Here is a 7,151-nt window from a genome sequence, read left to right as displayed (position 1 = left end):
ATATTTCATAATTTCAGACCCAAGTTTGCTAAGACTAACAGACAAAACAGCAGGCTTGGGTTTGACCCTGTTGCCAGGGGCAGGGAACTTAGAAAGCATAAAGCCATAGGGCTGTAGCAGTTTGAGCTGGTGTGAGGACAAACCTAGAGCCAAGAAACAAGAGTTTCAGGTGAATTGTGGATTCAACATATCGTAGGTATGTGAAGGTGCAATGCCCAGCTCCCATGTGAGCTGAGGTTGAGAAAAGGAAAAGAAGCAGCCATTGATATCTGAGAGGAGGTAGAAGTTACATCTCTGTTGCTGTGATAAAATATCATGACCAGAGGAACTTGTGGAAGACAGTTTATTTTGGCTTAGGGCTCCAGAGGTACGAGTTCATCACTGTCCGGAGGCAAAGCAGCAAAAGGCAGGTACGGTGGAAGGAACAGGGTGCACTGAGCGCACATCTCCAGATGCTAGTCCCAAGGGGAAAGCGCATACTCAAGTGTTGGCAAGAGGGTTTCAGTCGCAAGGCCTGCCCCTAGCGACATCCTTTTCCAGGAAGACAGCGCCACCTAGGCATCTGTAAACAGCGCAGCAGATGGAGATGAAGTGTTCCAGTGCCCGACACCTTGGAGGACGTCTCTCTCAGTCAAGTTACCACAAAAAAGGTCGTGTGTAAGAGTCAGATTTAAAGCAGGGGTGGGGGTGGGGTGGGATATGGCTGCAACTGCTGCCTTACGGAGGAAGCAGCAGGTACATGATACGGAGGCAGGAGAACATGCCTTAATGCAGAAACCAATCACTTCCCTTGGGGCACTTGGGCGAGAGGGAAGAATAAGACCCAGACTTTAAACAACAACAACAAAAAAATCTACCCAACCTTTAACACAATGCTAAGAACTTTAGCTTTTCTGTAAATACTGGGACGGCCCAGGTAAAGCCTGTTGAAGCAGTGGCTGCAGCTTCATGTTAGACCGCTTACCCTGCCCACGTGGAGCTTACGGTCATTTGGTAACACAGTCGAGCTAGAGGCCCCGGGCTTGGGATCTCACCTGCTTATATACTTATATACTATTATTCTAAAGTGTCCGTCTTGTTCTCTGAAGCTGTCACATAAAAAAAATAAGGACTTTCTAGGTAGTTATGCAAATCAGTGTGAAGTTTCCTCAAAAAATTTTAAAAAGAACTTCCATATGATACAGCTATACCACTTCCGGGAACATTCTCAAGTCAAAGTCTGTTTTGTTTTTTTTTTGTTTTTGTTTTTGTTTTTCGAGACAGGGTTTCTCTGTAGCTTTGGTGCCTGTCCTGGAACTAGCTCTTGTAGACCAGGCTGGCCTCTGCCTCCCGAGTGCTGGGATTAAAGGCTTGTGCCACCACCGCCGGGCTCAAAGTCTGTTTATGTCATGATCTCTACACACCCACCATGACCGCTGCATTGACCACAACAACCAAATTGTGGCATCAGCCTAGAGCCTATCAGTGAATAGAGAGAGAACTAAAACAGGAGATACACACAGACCTTCACACACACACACACACACACACACACACACACACACACACCAAGCCAGGTTCAGAAGGACAAGTCCTGCATGTTCGCTCATACTTGTGGAATCTAGGACATCCGGAAAGGACATGAAAGCAAAGAAGAACTATTTGGGATGCAGAGAACGAAAGGTTGTAAGGGAGGGGAAATGAGAAGGTTTATTCAAGGCGTGAAGAATATCACGTGCCTTCCGTGTGTATAGGAATGCCACACAGAAATCCCTTAGTCTGTAGCATGAATACACACTAGTGAAAGAGGACCCCAATGTACATGACATATTTTAAGGTTATATGCACACGAGTTATTGTACTACTGTTTTTGCACATGATAAGCACACAGAAAAACACAACTTTAAAAAAAGTGACTTTACACATTTGTTAAAGATCTGTTTCTCGGCAGTTGCTTACATGGCCACAGCCATACAGCTTTGTAGATGCCTGCTTTTCTAATTCACTCTCTGAACACCCCTGTCAAGGAATCCTACCACATTACCTTAGTGGGTCCTCCTGTGTGCCCTCTTGATACCATCAGTAATGACATATTACCCCAGTGAGGATAAGACACATCATAACAACTAGTGGGGTTCAGTGCAAGATAAAAGTGGAGAGTTACTTATTCAAAAATTAGGAATTTTTTTTTCAAGACAGCAACAGCAGAGGGCCAAACACAGGATCACGTGCTTCTGAACTTTGAACCGTGCGCAACTGCAGAGGCCGCACAACCTTGAACCCAGTGCTAAAACCACTGAGGGCAGAAGTTGCACCAGTGACCCACGTGTTCCCTAGGTGCAGGTCGGTGTCCCTTTGCACCTGGAATACAAAAATGGTGGACGAGCGAATGTGTGAACAGATGAGTCGTGGAAAACGTTCCCCTAAGACTGGGCGTTATTCACTAAGACGGCAGCCACGATTTGGTACAAACTAAGAGCTTAACAGATGAGAGTCTAGGCCCTCATCGTCCTCCAGGCCTCAAGTCTAAAGTTGAGATGTTGGCGGGACCGTGCCCCCTCTGAGGGGTCAAGAGGAAACTTCTCCCTGATTTGTCCAGGTGGCTCTGTTGAGCCTTTGGCTTGTAGAACCATAACTCCTCTGTCTGATCTCAAAGTCACACTGCCTTCTTCACATGTCTTTGTGGTCCCCGGCTCTTCACGTAAGGCCACCAGCCACCAGATTTCATAGCCATCTTAATCCGGTATAACTCCGTCCTGACTACCTCTGCAATGACCATGCAAGGTCAGGTGAGCTCCCAGGCAAACACCAGGAGAGGAAACTGCTATTCCACCCACTCCATCTGTTTGCACGACATTCTTCAGAATGCCTCTGGAGTCATTTCTGCTCGTATATGCCTAACTATTCATATGAATTGTAATGTAATGTTATTGCCAACCAAACCTCAAAGGATATGCAAAACCATACGAATTGTAAAACGGCATGTATAATAAATGAGGTATAACCTGGGGAACCAAAAATTTGGGGATGTGGTTAAATAGCCAATATCAATCGTGGCATCTTAGGGATGTGGAGAGCAGCAACCACAAAAGATGAATGGGGACGTGGATGAAACTTAAAAGCTGATGTTTTCTGCCTGAGCTGGGTGAATGGCTGTGACCTGGCTGCTTGGATATTCCCACCAGAGCACCAGGAAGGGGGTGGTAGCGGCGGAGTCCAGGCGGTTAGTATTTGCATAAGATGTCTGTTAAGGGCCAGAACAGACTCACTTTGTATATGGTTAGAAGCTTGAGGGGGTGTGGGGAAGTAATTCAACAGCTTATCTGGCTCTATGCTGAATGTTCACTTATTCATTGGGCTGTTGGGGAAGCAGGGGGAGCTATAGTTTTGTTAAAATGGACCCTTGTAAGAAAGAAGAGCTTGGGCAATCGTAGATTTTCTTTAACTCTCATTTGATAGGGAAACAAGAGGCCTGCAAAGCTTTGCCACCCTGTAGCCGCCGGGTGGAGTCCCTTAGACACATCCTGCTACCTTTAACTAAGAAGCAGAGACATAAAGACTCCGTGTTAGGACTTGGGACTGACCAAATGGTCTTTCTGTGAGCAGCCACCCCATCTTGGGACAGTCTTCCACCTTGTTACCCCTCCTGCTGCTTCTCCTCAGGCTGCCCATGGAAATCGGTCCTTCAAAACACCTGGATGCACTCCCCCAGGTGCAAGTCAGGCACTGCTTCCCTCTACCTGCAGCAAAACAATTCGTAGTGGCATGGAGGCCCAAAAATGTGAGCCTATTGCCACCTTGTCTGCTAGTCAGAGAGTTTGGAGGTTGCTCACGATGGTTGAAAAGTGTATCTTCACGTCGGACTCAGGATGTGATTACCTGGTTCTTTTGACATTAAGATGGCTCATACAAGTAGATCCATTCCATCCTGATAGATAGTCAGGATATGGAAACATACTCCTGCTTCTTTTGTAATATGAGGTTACCTGGGAAGTGGCTGCCTTCAGGATAATTGGTCTAGGGAAGCTTCACTGCCTAAACAACAGAATGCCAATGACTTGATACCTCAAAGTGTTAAAGCAATCGACTGTCCTTTGTGTCATATTAATAAAGTCTTTTGTTGCCTTCTTCCCCTGTTTGTATTGGGAATAAAAGTATATGGAAAAATTCACTGGAATGCCCTCCTGGTATTGTTCTATGGTTTCTGTATTATTATTTTTCATACATCTTTGTATTCTTTACTAATATTTCTAAATCCCCACCACCTTACCCTGGTAAGAGGTGTTTTTGTCGAGGCTGGTCCCCGACATAGGGGAACCACACAGTCTCATTCTGCTCCCTCCGAGACCTGGTCCTCTGGAGGCTGTGAGGTGGAGCCACTCCGCTGCCTCCATCCTGGCCAGGCCCTTTGCGACCAACTCAGGTCCCTGTGCTTGCAGAGCGAGGATGCTTCTCACTAGGCCAACGCTCCGGCCCCACATGTCCATTCTTATCTAGCAGAGAGGAATCCTCTAATCACTAAGAAGGCCTACTCTTTTGGAGCCTGTCCTGGAACTAGCTCTTGTAGACTAGGCTGGCCTCAAACTCACAGAGACCCGAGAAGGCCCATTCTTCATCATTCAGCTAATTTTCTGCAGCTGCCTAACATGACCTAAGATTAGTCCATTTGGCACAACCACAGAGAAATAAATACCTGAGGCAGGCTACCTTTATAAGTGAAAGAGACTTACTCATGTTTGGGGAGCTTGGAAGTCTAAATGGCACCATCCTGTCTGTAATGAGCCCCCCCCCCCCGTTGTCCCACCTCACGGTGGGTGGAGACAGCAAAGATAAACAGAAACAAGAACCAAACTAGGCAGAAAGACAGAGGAAGGCAAAGGTCCCACAGTCCTTACCAAGCACATGACCAAGGGACACTTCCCACTGGGACCCATCCCTGAAAAGCCCCACCTCCACACTGAAGACCAAGTAAGTCTCCAGTGCGTGAAGCTCTTTAGGGACAGCCACAATGAAATCGTACCACCCTTTCTCTGTAGGCAAATTCACCAATCCATTCACTGACCCCAAACACCAATGCCTGACCTTAAATCTTTTTGTTTTAAACCAACTGTCATCTGACTTAGTAACTTTTCTATGACTCTGACAAAACACCATGACCAAGGCAACTTTTGAAAGTAAGTGTTTGATTGGGGGACTCACAGTTCCAGAGGGTTAGACTCCATGACCGTCATGTGGGGAGCAGGGCAGCAGGTGAACAGGAAAGCATGGCGCTGAAGCAGTAGCTGAGAGTTTATATGTGACCCACCAGTATGAAGCAGAGAGAGAGAGAGAGAGAGAGAGAGAGAGAGAGAGAGAGAGAGAGAAAGAGAGCAGCCTCTGGGGGGGGAGCGGAGGAGGGGTGTCCCTCAAAAAGACACCGAGGATGCGTGGGCGGTGCCTCGGTGTCTTTTTGAGGGGACATAAAGCATGGGCCATAATGATGTAGTGAATGACGTTGTCAGGACCCTGAGCAGGCCAGAGTACTGCCTGAGTACTGGCGAGGGCATGAGAGCAGGGAGGATGCATCCTGCCAGGTACCCACGGGACAGACCGGCATAACACCTGAAAGCTTAGGACTAGGAAGAATACTTGAAGCCATTTGGGTCTGCACTGCTGATTTTCTCATGCAAACCCTGGAACCTGAGATGCTAGCTCAACATTATCAATTTGCTGGTGCAGAAATCCATGCCCAGATAATTAAAAGACGTGCCCGGAGCTGCAAAGTTATTAACTGGCAGAACTGCCAGCCGCATCTTTCTCTGAGAGCAGACTTGCCTTAGATCCCATAATGGCAAGCCCTATCGCTGTGCCCGCCCACTGATGTAAGTACAACCCTGTGAGGATGGCCTTGTGCAAGCTACTAAGTCTCTCTAGGCCTTGGTCTCATCAATAGACCAAGAATAAAACTCAACTCAGGGCTGCCTTGCAAACCAAGTAACATAGCTCATAGCATTTCCAGAGGACCAGACCTGACACAATTCTCACATTGAATGTATGCTTTGGGCTATATTTCGAAATATTAATTCAAGTGTTTGTGTCTCTCCCATCTTTTCCTCTGTATTCAGTCATAATTACAATCTGCTCACTCTCCATCACTCTGGTGCAGGGCTGGGGGGAGGGGGGAAGTAACCCGCCCGATTTTCAAAGTGCTTTCCTGCAAAGCCTACCTAATCCTTGGAACCAGGGAAGAACCGAGGAACAAATAAAAAGTCATAACAAGAAGTCTGGGGACAAAATTAAGAAAGAAGGACTGCTGGCATTGGGGACAGAAGAAACAGACAGAAAGAAAATTAGGCCCCGAGTGATAAGAGAATCAGGGTGCATACCTCCTAGTCCTTGGAAAGATGGGATTACAATGCCTGGAGCCCCCAAGAGGCCAACCAGATCAGACAGTAGTAATCACTGTTCACCGGGTATACCCCGCCCCCAACACTTCAGTGTTGCGAGTCTCCTAAAATCACGCGAAAATCACAAGTATAGGACATGGGAGACAGTCTGCGAAGTCATGGCTCAGCCGTGAGCAGGGCGGGCCCCCAGAAAGGAAGTCAGTTTCCCATCAGCTAGGAGAAAGAGAACCTGAGGCTGGAATTACATCGACAAAAGTAAAGCAGCCAGTGCTCATTAGAACGCTGTGGCTGAGTGTTCGCGACCACTTACGGCCAAAAGGAAGGAGCTCTACAGATCATTGAAGACACTGCCGGTGAGAACCCCTGAGCCAGTAGAGAAGAGGGTAGTGTGAGCTCAGACCATCACCCAGCACCCTCAGGGCCCAGCACCCTCAGGGCCCAGCACCCTCAGGGCCCAGCATCCTCAGGACCCAGCACCCTCAGGGCCCAGCACCCTCAGGGCCCAGCACCCTCAGGGCCCAGCATCCTCAGGGCCCAGCACCCTCAGGACCCAGCACCCTCAGGGCCCAGCATCCTCAGGGCCCAGCATCCTCAGGACCCAGCATCTTCAGGGCCCAGTACCCTCAGGGCCCAGCACCCTCAGGGCCCAGCATCCTCAGGGCACACACGCCCAGCACAGCCAACAGCACCTTCAGGTTTTGCTTCAAAATCTACATGCTGGGAGCCTCAGTGGTTAAGAGCACATCCTGGTCTTGCAGAGGAACACACTTCAAATCCTAACCCCCA

The sequence above is a fragment of the Microtus oregoni genome, unplaced genomic scaffold, assembly GCF_018167655.1.
Source record: "Microtus oregoni isolate MIOR12 unplaced genomic scaffold, Mior012 000022F_ref0000154, whole genome shotgun sequence".
NCBI lineage: Eukaryota > Metazoa > Chordata > Mammalia > Rodentia > Cricetidae > Microtus > Microtus oregoni.
Note: the sequence above shows the minus strand (reverse complement) of the source record.